Source organism: Sturnira hondurensis, unplaced genomic scaffold, assembly GCF_014824575.4.
Source record: "Sturnira hondurensis isolate 20B ecotype Veracruz unplaced genomic scaffold, ASM1482457v3 Scaffold0013515, whole genome shotgun sequence".
Lineage (NCBI taxonomy): Eukaryota > Metazoa > Chordata > Mammalia > Chiroptera > Phyllostomidae > Sturnira > Sturnira hondurensis.
The window spans coordinates 8,198,271-8,213,120 of record NW_028086146.1 but is presented as its reverse complement, the minus strand read 5'-3'; the positions used below and the strand labels follow the sequence as shown (position 1 = coordinate 8,213,120).

General features: G+C 39.7%; 1 protein-coding gene across 3 annotated transcripts in view; it reads right to left on the bottom strand.

Annotated features, from left to right (window-relative positions):
* JAK2 (Janus kinase 2) overlaps nt 1-14,497 on the bottom strand; it is a 150,843-nt gene extending 136,346 nt beyond the window's left edge. For 2 of the 3 annotated variants that reach the window (XM_037061777.1, XM_037061778.1), the window contains exon 1: nt 14,121-14,497. The gene's annotated coding sequence lies outside the window, so the exon portion shown is untranslated. Of the gene's footprint in view, nt 1-9,040; nt 9,098-14,120 lie in introns of all 3 variants that reach the window. The other variant, XM_037061776.1, reaches the window with a different exon arrangement.
* Nucleotides 14,498-14,850: the final 353 nt, after the last annotated feature.

Sequence of the window (14,850 nt, the reverse complement as noted above, 5' to 3'; positions counted from 1 at the left end):
ACAAGATGAGCCTAGGGAATCTTATAGTGGCAGAAAGTAAGGAAGTGCTATCAGTCCCCCGACACACAGACACACACACACTGACAAAAATGGGTGTGTGTTGAAGGGACACTGGAGCCAAGGAAAAGATCTCCTAATGGCCAAAACTGGAACAATTTAAGTAACAAAAGAAGTAAAGCAGTATTGAATTATAATCTGTAGTGTAAAATAAATATCCATGAGACTATATATAACTACATAATTCAATAAGTATATTATTGAATATAGTAATACTGAAAAAAGAAAGCAAAAAACATTAGACCAAGCCCAGCAGAGCAACATTTTACAAAGTACTTGACCAGTACTTTTCAAAACAGTCAAGGTCATCAAAAACAAGGTAAGTCTCAGACTCTGTCACAGCAAAGTGGAGCGTATGGAGACAAAAAGATTAAGTGTAATGTAGTGTTCTGGGTAGGATTCTGCGGGTGGAGGGGAATGAAGGGGGGGAATAGAACAACTGTAATGGTATAATCAATAAAATATATTTTTAAAAAATAAAAAAATAAAAAATAGCCCTGGCTGGTGTAGCTCAGTGGATTGAGCACAGGCCTGTGAAGCAAAGGTTCACTTGTTTGATTCCCAGTCAGGGCACATGCCTGGGTTGCAGGCCAGGTCCCCAGTAGGGAAAGCATGAGAAGCAACCACACATTGATGTTTCTCTCCTTCTGTTTCTCCTTCCCTTCCTCTCTCTCTAAAAATAAATAAATAAAATAAATAAAAATAAATAAAAAATAAAATTAAAGTATGAATGCCTGTTGTAGTCATTTATGGCTAGTGGTAAGTAATTGTAACTTGTTTGAGAAGTGTTTTCAAAGCAGGAAGATAGAATACCAGTCTACCCTACAATTATTGCTACACTTATAATAATTACTCTGATAAGTAAATAGGGAAGGAGCAAGTTTCAAGATGGTCCCCTAAGAAAATGCTTCACTTCCAAATAGCTGGTCAAGATGGGGACATAGGTAGACATGCCTCAACACATTGTACGACCATTAGAAAGAACACCTAATTTAAAAATGAAAAACACCCAGAACTGTGTGGAAGTCTGCCCACCAATGATTTGAAGAAGGTACACTCATCCAGACAGGTAAGGGAGGGGCTGAGATGGGGAGTCAGGGCAGAGAGGACTTGGTGTGGCTGGGGCAAGCTGGAGTGAGGGCCAGCAGAAGGGGCAGCCCCATATTCACATGTGTTGAATAAAAATCAGGGAGACACCTGAGAGCGAGTGTGCCCAGCTCCAGGCCAGACTGCATAGCATGGGGTTGGGGGGTGCAGGAGAAAGCCTCATAACTTCCAGCTTTAAAACCTACTGCGGGTTAGGGTCTGGTAGAAGCTGCCATTTTCTTGGGAGAGCCCAGAACGCTGGCAAACGTACTCACCCTGGGAACCACAACCAGGACAGCAGGTAGAGGGGTGCAAGTAGCATACAGGAAGTGGATGAAGTGATTAAAAACGAAGTGAGGGTCAGCCAAGCTCCCAGAAGTCAGCCAGCAGCTTCATTGTCCCCTCTTCTACCCCTCCCCCACACAGTTGCCCTGCTCTGGCAGACAGCCAAGGCTGCACCTTAACTGGTACATTAAAATGGAATCAAAGCAGCTCTACCTAGTACACAGACACAGGAAGGTTGCCAATATCAGGAGACAAAGAAACATGGCCCAAATGAAAAAAGAGAACACAACTCCAGAAAATGAACTAAACAATGCAGAGATAGCCAAACTATCAGGTGCAGAATTTGATAGGTTAGGTATCTATCAAAACACTGGGGTCAGAATGTTCAAGGATCTCACTGAATACAGCAAAAGCATAAGGGAAGACATGAAGGTTCTACTAAGACATAAAGGAATATCCACAGGAAACCAACAGTAAAAGGAAGAAAGCTGGGATTCATATCAACGATTTGGAAAATAAGGAAGAAATAAACATTCAACCAGAACAAAGTGAAGAAAGAAGAATTCAAAAAAAATGAGGAGGTTTAAGAAGACTCCAGAACATCTCCAAAAGAGCCAACATCTGAATCATAGCAGTGCCAGAAGGAGAAGAGGAAGAACAAGAAATTGAAAACTTATTTGAAAAAATAATGAAAGAAAACATCTCCAATTTGGCAAAGGAAATAGACATCCAAGTCCAGAGAGAGTTCCAGACAAGTTGGATCCAAAGAGATCCATACCAAAACACATCATAGTTAAAAGGCAAAAGATTAAAGATAAAGAGAATCTTAAAAGAAGCAAGAGAAAAGCAGAGAATTACTTACCAAGGAGCTCCCATAAGACTGTCAGCTGATTTCTCAAAAGAAACTGCGGGCTAGAAGGGAGTAGCAAGAAATATTCAAAGTGATGAAAAGCAAGAACCTACAACCAAGATTACTCTATCCAACAGAGCTATCATTTAGAATCGAAGGACAGATAAAGTGCTTCCCAGACAAGATTAAGCTAGAGCAGTTCATCATCACCAAGCCCTTATTATATGAAATGTTAAAGAGACATATTTAAGAAAAAGAAGATCAAAACTATGAACATTAAAATGACCATAAACTTCCAATTATCAACAGCTGAATCTAATAAACAAAAACAAATCAAGTAGACAACTAGAAGAGGAATAGAATCATAGACATGGAGACCATTTGGAGGGTTATCCACTGGGAGGGGGAAGGTGGAGAATGGGGGAAAAGGTACAGAGAATAAGAAGCATAATTCAGTAGGTGCAGAATAGACAGGGGTGTGTTAAGAACAATATAGGCAATGGAGAAACCAAAGAACTTATACGCACAACCCATGGACATGAACTGAGTGGGGCAGAATTGCTGGAGGGAAGGGGGGAACTGGGTGGAGGGGAACAGAGGGAGAAAAAATGGGACAACCATAATAGCATAATCAATAATATATATATTTTTTAAAAAGGAACCTGAGGTGGATATTAAAAAGACAGCCATAGTTTTCAAAAAACAAAAATAAATACAGAAAGAAAGGAGAAGGAAGGGAGGAGGGAAGGAAGGAAGGAGAAAGAAAGAAAGGAAGGAAGGAAGGAAGGAAGGAAGGAAGGAAGGAAAGAAAGAAAGAAAGAAAGAAAGAAAGAAAGAAAGAAAGAAAGAAAGAAAGAAAGAAAGAAAAAATGCTTCATTTCCCTAAAATAGTATGGTTGTATCTGATTTCACTGTTAGTGAATCCACTGCACTTTTAAGTAAAAAAAAAACAAACACACATTTCAGTTTCTGCTGACTAGATATTTCATCAGTCTTCCTTTTAGTATGAGTCATAACTGAGAAGAATTTGGTGATTTACAAGAAGAAATCATAAGTCCATTTTACTAATAAGGAAGATAATAAAATCAGTAACAAATTTTATTCTAAATTTTCCTTTGAGTGTCTACTGTGTAGAAGCATTGTTCCAGGATTTCTGAGTACATTAAAAAAATACAGGATATACTCTCTGACATTAAGGAATGTTTAACCTGAAATTTTCTTTATAAGAAATCAGCACTCAAAAATGAAACTAGACCACCAACAAGAATAAACTCAAAATGTGTAAAAGACTTAAATGTAAGCTGCGAAACCATAAAAATCCTAGAAGAAAACATAGGCAGTAAAATCTCAGATATCAAATGCAGCAATACTTTTGCTGATATAACTCCTAGGGTAAGGGAAACAAAGAAAAAAATAAACAAATAAGACTAGATCAAATTAAAAAGGTTCTGCAAAGCTGAAGAAACCATCAGCAAGATGAAAAGGAAACCCACTGTATGGGAGAACATATTGCCAATGATACATCTGATAAGGGTTTAATTTCCAAAATATATAAAGAACTCATAAAACTCAACACCAAGAAGATAAATGATACAATTTTTTAAAAGGGCAAAGAACCTGGATAGACACTTCTCTGAAGAGGACGTACAGATGGTCCATAGACATATGAAAAAACGCTCAGCATCACTAATCATCAGAGAGATGAAAATTAGAACCACAATGGTGTATAGCCTCACACCTGTCAGAATGGCTACCATTAATAAATCAACAAGTGCTGGTGAGGATGTGGAGAAAAGGAAACCCTAGTGCACTGCTGGTAGGAATGCAGACTGGTGCAGCCACTGTGGAAAATAGTATGGAGTTTCCTCAAAAATTTAATGGAACTCCCTTTTGACCCAATGATTCCACTTCTGGGAAAATATCCTAAGAATCTTGAAACACCAATACAAAAACCATATGCACCCCTATATTCATAGCAGAATTATTTACAATAGCCAAGATATAGAAACAGCTTAAGGGCCCATCAGTGGACAAGTGGATAAAAAAAGCTATGGTACATTTACACAAAGGAATACTACACAACAGTAGAAAAGAAATACCTTTTTTAGTAGCATGAGTTCACCTGAAAACTATTAATGCTAAGTGAAATAAGCCAGTCAGTGATAGACAAATACCATACGATCTCACTTATATGTGGAGTCTAATGAATAAAATAAACTAACAAGCCCTGACCAGTGTGGCTCAGTTGGTTGAGCATCACTCTGCAAGGTGAAATATTGCAAGTCAATTCCTGGTCGGGGCACATGCCTGGGTTGCAGGTCTGGTCCCTATTGGGGCGTGTGGGAGAGACAACTGATTGATGTTTCTCTCACAAATCTATGTTTCTTTCCCTTTCTTTTTCCCGCCCTTCCCTTCTCTCTAAAAATAGATAAAATCTTTTTTAAAAAACAAAATAGAAACAAGAGCATAGATACATGCAACAGAATGACAACTGTGGGAGGGAGGAGAAAAACTAGATGTAAGAAGGTGAAGGGATTAGCCAAAGAACATATATGGATGACCCGTGGACATGGACAACAAAATGGGGATTGCCTGAGGGATGGGAGGGGTGCTGGGAGAAGGTGGGCAAAGGGAGAAAAATCGAGGACAACTGTAATAGCATAAAAAATAAAATACAATTTTTTAAAAAATCAGCACTCCTTTTATGAGTGCTCTGATGTTGAGACTGAAAAAAATCAGTCTAAAGATCCCAGCCTTCACAAGAATAAGAACACTAATACCAAAATTTCACCAGCATCAAGCCTCTCACTTGCTTAATCACAGAAACGCCAATCTTTCAGTTAGTTCTTGGAGCCTGCAAAAGGACTTACAAACATCCACAAACACTGAGCAGTGAACACAGGGGGAAAACAGGCTGTAGTCCAGTTGCTTGAGTCTCAAAATGGTAAGTGGTTAGGCCAGCATACTCTTTTATATACCAAGTCATTAGCAGTTCACACGGGGGTCACACCAACCAACCAATGCTGGACATCCAGTCACCTACAAATGACCTTGAAAAGTGACAGGGAGTTAGGGATGTTCCCTAGCAAAGTTAATCCCCAGATTGATCTGGACAGCTTACTCACAGCCATTTCCCTTGGGGCACCAGGCTAATAAGGCCAGGACAGATTTTGGTAGCAGTCTGCATGGTGCACCAAGAGGAACCACGCCATGAAACACTGTGGCTTTGCTGCTGGATTTGGCTTGCTGCGGCTAACTCCCCTTTTTCCCTTGTGGGGAGTTAGCTGTCAAGTGTTGCAGTGTTTCTCCCTGTTGTGTGGCCTCTACGGGAGCTACCCCAGTCCATCAGGCATGGTCTCTGAAGCCCACAGTGTCAGGATGCAAGTTTTCTGTTCCAGGAGGCTCCTTCGCAAGTCAGGGTCTGGCTCTCTCATCAGAGTCGCCTGAGCCCCAGCTCTGGCCCAGCTAGGATGCTCTGTTACCCCAACATTGGGAATATCGCTACCAGGTGAGTGATGATAAATGATGGCCCAAAGTCATGGTAAGCATGCTGAAAATGTGTAAAACCTTCTCGGTGCTAACTGATATTTTCTCCTATCAGTTACTGAGTTCAAGGAGGCAGAGGAGGTTGTATGTAATTAGAAGGCTATTTAAAGTGACCAAGAGAAATTCATATCATGTCTGCAATAATTGATATTTTACGTGCAGCTTTTCTTTTGTAATCAAAAAAGATTAAAATATTTTATTTCAGAGTAATAGTTGCCCAGAACCATAAAGCAAGCAGCAATACATCTGAAATGATCTGATTGAGAGTTCTTAGAGACTGAAGATGGCAATTTGGACATAATTCAGTTTGCAAAGCTCCAGAAAGATGAAGGAGAATGATAAGTAAAGTTCGTGGAGCAGTTTTTGTGTGCCAAACACTGTGCTAAGTGATTTACCTGTATGGTTTCACATGTTTGAGATAGCTACTATGATCTCCATACTACACATAGGAAAACTAAAATTAAGAAACGATCCCAAGATCCTGAGCTAATAAGAGATAGCACTGAGTTAAAAACACAGGGCATCTGACCCTGACACCTCTGTGCTCATTACCTCCCACTGGGTTTCATCCCAGGGTTTGGAGTCTATTAAGTGTGGCTTCTAACCCCATTTTTGTTCCTAAATGGCCATTGAACCTCACTATCTTGCCTGTAAAATGTGGGAGGGAAGCCTCCTTCCCAGGAAGTAGTGAGGATTTTCTGAGTAGCTTTTGCAAAGACGCAAGGGAGTGTTGTCATTACAAGACGGTGTGTGGTGGGGGGAGTCCATCCCTCCTGAGAAGGACGAGGGGAGCAGAGGACCCTCCTGCTGCAGGATCTGCCATCAGAATGTGGGCACGCTGGTCACAGTGCTGACCCGGATCCTCACTGACTTACAAAAAAGACATTTAGGCATAGTGGACTGATTTTAATTCCTATCCAGACTCTTTTCATTTTTGTCCAAAACTGGGCACACTGAGATTAGCTGTTTCTCTCATTGGCATGAAGTTTGTCCACATGGCCAAAGCTGAGTATGTTCCAGAGACGTACTCATGCTTCCTACCACACCGAGTCAGAGCACAAAAGCTCAGAGCCTTTGGGGCCTCTATGGGAATCTCTTTGCTAAGGCTTGCATTCTCCTTTAAATGATAAAGATATAGCTAGTCTATGAAACACCTATCATTTTTTAAATTGAATTTATTGAGGTGACATTGGTTAATAAAATTACATAGGTTTCTGATGTATAATTCTAAAAAAAATACATCAGCTGTATATTGTATTGTGTGTTCATCACCCCAAATCAAGTCTCCTTCCATCACCATTTATCCCTCCTTCACTCTCTTCTACTGGTCATCACCATACTGTTGTCTGTCTATGAGGGTTTGTGTGTGTGTGTGTGTGTGTGTGTGTTGCTTAATCCCTTCACCTTTTTCACACAGCCCCTCAAGCCCCTCCTCTCTCACAGCTGTCAGTCTGTTCTCTATACCTATGAGTCTATTTCGATTTTTTTAGTTTATTTTGTTATTAGATTCCACTTTAAGAGAAATCTTATGGTATTTGTCTTTCTCTGACTGGCTTATTTCACGTAGCATAATACTCCCCAGGGTCCATCCATGCTGTCACAAAAGATAAGATTTCCTTCTTTTTTACAGCTGAGTCATATTCTATTGTGTAAATGTTCCACATCTTTTTTTATCCACTCATTTACTAATGAGCACTTGGGCTGCTTCCAAATCTTGGGTATTGTGAATAAAGCTGCAATTAACATAAGGGCACATATATTCTTTTAGAATTAGTGTTTGGGTTCCTTCAGATATATTCCCAGAAGTGCAATCGCTGGGTTATGAAGTACCTATTCTATACTAAGTTTGAAATCCTGCAGTTACAGAAAGTTTGTTATTAAGTTCTCCATCTATACAGGCAAGTGGACACAGACCCCCCCCCCCCACAGGTAGCCACTTCTGGAGCTTTGTGCTTATGACGACATGTAATAAAGTGAGAAGAGGGGAAGGAGTTGAGCACTTAACAAGAGGACTGAGCCTTCCAGCCAGCTGATGTCCTGGTATCAATTGCCCTGAAAGGTGACTGCAACAAAAGGGAGCAGTCTGTTACAACTTGCCATCCTAAGGAAGCCAAATCTCTCCCCAGATCTGGTCCTTTCTAGGTTAAGCACTGATACTGAATTTTTACCGAGTCCTTGTATTCCAACTCATATTTAAATCTATCATTTGTTAACTGGGTGCAATGATCATTTCTATTGTAAATCAACATAAGTCTGTAAGTATCTTATGTATGCCCCATGGACCTGGAAATTGATGGGAACCAAGTAGAGTTGCCTGTTTGTAGATTTGATTGTAGGTAGTTTCCATTGATCTCTCCTGAGTTTTTAGGGTTCTACCCTCCGGAGTGCCTCATTTTCCCTTGGGCTAGACTTACCTAATGGCTGTCATCATAATGTCAGCAGATGCTGAGTACTTACCATGTTTGACACGTTGTGTAACTGACACACAAATCCCTCCCGTGAACAACCTCACCCAATCCTTACAACTCTCTAAGGTTGTTGTTGTTACTATCATGATTATTAACTGCATTTTATCACCATCGTTATTATTATTAACTGCATTTTCCAGTTGAGGAAGTTGAGTAAAAGAGAAGCTTCTTGCCCACAGATCACAGAACTAGAGAGGGTTGGAGCCAGGACTTCCACACACATCTGTGTGACTGTAAGTCCTGAGCTCAAGACAGCCCCACCGCATGCACCCCTCCCTGACTAAAGCCTGGAAACAAACCTAATTTCCGCCCATACCACTAAAACTGTGGCCTAAAGAATGGTTCTCCCTGGGGGCCAGTTACAGACCATTTACCAAACTATGAAAACATGAAATCTATCCAAAGTGAATGACAGCTACTTGAATGTGTGGAGTCCACAGGACTGTTTAAATTAATCAGTTTCAGGAATAACTGAGCTGCCTTGTGAGGGAAAGCAGCGGGTGTGATAGGTCTCTCCTTTTCTTATTCTTTTCTACGTGTCATCGGGCAAGTCACTCTGCTTTTCTCTGCCTAAAGTCCTGGAGTTGGACTGCATACAGGTGAGTGGGTTATGAAATCAATTTAGTGACCAACAACGATTTTACTTCAAGAAATTAAAGAGAATGGTAGAGCATAAATATATTGATAGTATCAGTGCTATGCTATTTATATTATTAGAATAGTAGAGAATAAAAATAGAGTTACTCACATGTGTTGAATAGTAAGATAGGTACTGTTTATCAATCTTTTGTTTCAGGTGTGCGGCCTGAAACAAAAGATTGGGAACTGCTGTGTTAGGTCACATGTATTAGGTCACAACATAAAATGTATTTCCTATGAGGGTCATACCAAAAAACATTTGACTAGCACTTGGCTATGATTCTCTCTATCTCAAATTGAAGGATTCTATCCAATGGTTGTGATACTCAAAATGGTTCAGTGATGCTCAAATTTGCAGACCGTAGTCGCTATAATTTGTCAGTAACCATCTTATTGGCAAACTCCATCATAAAAAAAGAATAGAAAAGAGAGAGTCAAATAGAATCTAATAATGTTCAGTGTTTCCTTAATACCAAGGTTCTTCCCTGATAACTAAGAAGCTAAATATGCTATGATTGTCACATCGTTTTTCTGCTTTATCATGACTGTTATCATATTTTTTCTCTCCTTTGACAAAAGTGACCTCTGTTTCTTTCTTCACTTAGCATGATCCCATTAATGATAAGGAACCAATGAACACGACTAACCTTACAATATCACTATTGCATGTCATAATTTGCCAGTATTTAGGGAAAATCCTCCTGAAAAACTTGGTACATTCCTCTGATCCAATTTGCATTTTTCTTGTTTGCTCCAATATGATAATTAGTGTAAAAACATGACAGTCCACGAGGACAGACATGACAGTCCCCATTAAGCTCTGCCACATCCATCTCTGCACCCCTCCTTCTCTTTGTGTTTGCTCTAACAAAGAGTCCATTTCTTTTTGAGCGGGTACCAGATCAGACACTGGCAATCGATGTAGTAGGCTGCCAATGGTTTTCTGTGAGCATCTCCATAATGAACCCTTAGGATATTAATGGCCCATAAAGACCCCTGCACAGTACAAAGAAGAGCTAAATTCTTGGGAAAGAACTAAAATGTTGTCTTCCTGTGAGCAGCAGTTTCCAAAAACACAATCCTAAATGCACCAGAATCCCTGGGGAGCTTTTCAAACATAGTTTCCTGAGCCTCTTATGTACATGGTTAAATTAGGCAGATAGTCTAATTTGGTAGGTCTGAGATAGGGCTTAGAAATCTGTATATTTTAACAGAAATCTATGCTGATGGGAAGCATAAATACAGAAAAATGTAAAAAATCATAAGTCTATGGCTTGAAGAACTTTCACATTGTGACCAACTATGCTCTATGTCCCAGGTGACTGATCACATTGAGAATACAGCCTGGTGGCAGAGTCCCTTTCACGTCCCTTTTCCAGACTCCACCTCTTTCCCCCAAAGTTAGCCCATCTCTTGACTTTGGATAGCACAGATTGGTTTTGCCTTTTATAACTTCACATAAATGGAACTATACAATATATATTTTTCTGTGTTTGGCTTTCTTTGCTTAGCATCATATTTCTGAAATTGATATCATCCATATATTTGTGGTTTGTTCCTCCTCATTGCTGTTCTGTTGATATACAATTAAGTTCTTTCCAGTTAAGGGCTTTCACAGATAGCACTGCGATGAACATTCTTACACAGGTCTTTTGATGCACATATACATGCATTCCTGATGGGTACATACGTAGGACTGAAACTGCTGAGTCAAAGAACAGTCATATAGTTAGTTTCGTCAGATACTACCAAACAGGTTTTCAATATGGTTGTGTCAAACATGAATATTTTAAACTATTTCCCAGTTGATTCCATGCCAAGTTTGTTAAACGCCAAACATGAAAAAAAAAAAGCATGAGCATCTGAAGACAGCCACTATGCTCTGCCCCCAATGTACTGCACAGTGTCTTATGCATGGTGAGACATCAGTAAATATATGTTGGGTTAAGTTAAGTTTTCCACAAATATTAATAAATGAGGAACAATGATCATTTTATTTTCACTTTATTTTTAAATCATTTTTCTGACAACTTTATAGAACAATATTCCTAATGAGGTGATAAAAAAGGAAACCCTAACCCAACCAAATTAGTCTTCTGTTCTCACTTCACAGAGCCCACGCCCCCATTTGGTCAATCTCTCTCAGACGCATCCAGAAAAAAAATATTTAGTACTAATACTGGCTTAACTACAGACATATTCTGTATGAACTGAATGTGTACCCCTGAACTTCATATGTTGAAGCTGTAACCCCTTGTGTGGCTGTTTTTGGAGAAAGGTACTCTAAGGCAGCGGTCCCCAACCTTTTTGGCACCAAGGTCGGGTTTTGTGGAAGACAATTTTCCCATGGATAGGGCCGGGGATGAGGGGTGGGGGGGTCAGAGCAGGAGGGTGGTTTGGGGAGGATTCAAGCGCATTACACCCGAGCTCACCTACCTCTGTGCAGCCTGGTTCCTAACAGATCAGTCTGCAGGGGGAGGTTGGGGAGCCCTGCTCTGAAGAAGTAATTAAGGTTAAATGAAGTCATGAGGGCAGGGCTCTGATCTAATAGGATTTGTGTCCTTATAAGAAGAGACAGCAACCACTTCCTCTTCGCTGCCCCACCCTCTCACACACTCACAATCACAAAGGGATCCTGTGGGGTGTCAGTAAGGCTGGGCGGTCTGCAACCTGGTGGTTGGGAGGGTTGGGGGAGCTCTCACCAGACAGCCACTGTGCTGGCACCCTGATCCCAGACTTCTGCCCTCCGGAACTGTGAGAAAACAAATTTCTGTTATGTAAACCACCCAGTCCGTGTTATTGTTTTATGGCAGCCTGAGCAGACTAATACACACTCCAGTGCAATTCGACAAGCATTTACTGAGCCTGCTGAATTTGAATGCCATTTCGACCATTTAACAAGCTTCCAAAAGAAAACTGGAGGTCAATTTTCAGAGGGACACCTTAGCAAACTATTTCAAAGCATTTTTTCACTGATTTCCTGGGAAAGAGCATTCTCATTTATGCCTCCACCTAGGAGACAAACCCTTCAGAGGTATGTCTAAGTTAGTTCAAATCCACAAGTTCCATTACCCTGAACTGGCAAGAATGGTGGTTGATGTTTGGGGAGCAAAAGCTCCCCCAAAAGACTGATTCTATACAGAAAGACTGAAACTAAAGACTAAACATGCTTATAACTGAAATAGAAAAGGGAGATTTTGAAACAATTTTTACAATCTCGGTGTTAGTTTTTAAAATTCTACCGATATCTATGTATATCCATACACTCCTCCTCAAACAGGAAAAGAAAATAGGAGCTTAAATGGGGAGGCAGAGAGTCTTATATATACCGATAAGACTGGAAATTGGTTAAGCCTTTATGGAAAGTAATTTGACAAATAGCTTTCAAATTTTAAATGAATGTTCTCTTTGCCCGGTAATTCTAATCCTGGGATTATTCTTACAAACATATTAGCACATGAGTCTAGCCACAAATGTAAAAAGATGTTTACTGCAGCATTGCTGGTAATATAGAAGAATTAAAACAACCCCAATGCTCATCAGGAATGGAATAGTAAAAATAAATCAGTCATACAACAGGCAACTGTGCAACCTTAAAAAGAATGCAGTAGATAGTTCTCTCTATGTATTGCCACGGAAAGTCTCTGGCATGTGGTTAAATGAAAAAGCAAGTCACAGAGCAATATTTACAGTATGATCCCATCGGTATAAAGAATTTTCTTATATATGATTCTTTGTACAAATGCTTAGGAAATAAATCTGGAATAGTAGTGCTGGTCAAGGTTACCCCTGGGGATAACAGTGGGAGAAAGGGTACAGGCTGGGTATTAGTTTGCTAGGGCTGCCATAACCAAACACCACAGACTGGGTGGCTTAAGCAACAGAAACTTATTTTTTCAGTTTTGGAGGCTAAAATCTGAGATCAAGGTGTCCACAGATTTTTTCTGGGGCTTTGCCGCTTGGCTTGCTGACAGCCGTCTTCTAGCTGTGTTCTTCATGTGGCTTTTTCTCTGTGTATATATCCTGGGTGTCTCTGTAAGGATCCAAATACCCTCTTCTTATAAGGACACTAGTCAGATTAGATCAGGGTCCACCCCAATGGCCTCATTTTTAATTTAATCACATTTTAAAGGTCTTACCTCCGAAGAGTCACATTCTGAGGTAGTGGGGTTATGACTCAGCATATGAATTTGAGGGGGGGGCACAATTCAGCCAAAATACGGTGACTTCCACATTTTGTCTATATTGCCTCAATTTTTTACAATGATCATATATTTGTTTTCTAATTTTGAAAACAATTAAAAAGATAAGAAAAGATTGTCTAGAAGACTAATGTTTACAGCTAAATATCAATAGTTATTATCTGTAAAGGACTATAGATGACCTTTCCCCCATAGCCCGCCCTGTGTTTTTTAATATTTCCTTCTAATGCTCTTTAATAAACATGCATTACTTCAGGGATGTCAAACTCATTTTCACTGGGGCCACATCAGCCTTGAGGTTGCTGAATGCAGCTTTAGGACTGTGTAAATGTAACTACTCCTTAACTAGGGGCAAGGAGCTCGGTGCTACCACTGGTAGAAACAAGGTGCCGGCAGATAAAACAAGGTGGAGAGCGCCCACGGGCCTTGTGTTTGCCGCCTGTGCATTACTTTTTAGTTAGGAACCAGAAAAATATTGTTTTTTAATAAAAGAAAACCCAATACCTTTCTTATCAAAAGCCTGGAAATTAGACATACTCAGAGAAAGTATCTACTTTTAGATTTTTAATAATCTACAATGACATTTTACTTACAATAGGCTATTGAAAATACATCATATTCCAGAGATTCTTAGGTCATGGAAAATGGCACACATACTCCCAATTTTCCAGGTTATAGTAATAAAATAAATCTAGTCTTAAATTAGTCATCTTCTCAAACAATTATTCAAATCACAGATTTTTCAAATGACTATTATATTATGCCTATGGTATGAATTACACACTTTTTCTTAATTTACTAAATTTCATTAAGTAATGAGTCTTAAACCCAAAACACACAGTAATAATGTACTATATATTAATAGAATATTTTTCCCAAGAGAGGTACAGCATAGTCATTAACTGAATAATTTCATCATGCTATAAAATCACCTGCAGAGAAATGTAAAAAATAAGAAAATAAAAAGCTTGTGACTCCAATACATACCTGCTTTGCCTTAGCGTTTAAAGCTCAGTCAGAAATACCCATGCAATTTGCTGACTTTTGAGTTCAGCATCTTTTCCCCAGAGTCCACAAGAGTGAACTACAGTCAGGTTTGTCAGTCTGGCTCTCAGAAGATTTCCAGTCTGCATGTACAGAAGTCCAGGATGCTTTGAACAGAATTTCCTAACAAGAAAATTGCTTCATATCCCCCATGTGGCTATTTGAAAGATGGAGCGATGACGTCTTCCAAAGTGGTATCTTCTTTTTTTTTTCCCTCCTTTTTTTCCTAGAAACTGCCCTTAGTATTTTCCCAGAGAGTGGATTTCCCAGAGATAGAAAGCAACCTAAAGTAACATAACTGGAAATTTTGAAAATGTTCTTCTCGTGGTCAGTAAACCCAACAGTTTTATTCCCATTGGGGAACAAGTCAGAACTTCTAACTATTCGTTCAGCCACTGGAATGTAGCAAGTTTGGAAATTCCCAACCTCCGTTCTTGTCAGGGATCCATTTCTTCATCACAGTAGTTCACACTCACCAGTGCTTTAGAGTGGGTGGAGTTTCTTTTTTCCTTCACATTTCTAGGGCAATCAGTCCAAACACTCAAGAATGCCTCTGGGTGCAAGATGACAGAGAGTGACAGCTTCCAGTGTTATACCACTGAATGTGATGTTCCACAAATTCTTTGGCAATGGCAATATTGTATTTACAAATATTTCCTTCTCGTATGCTTTA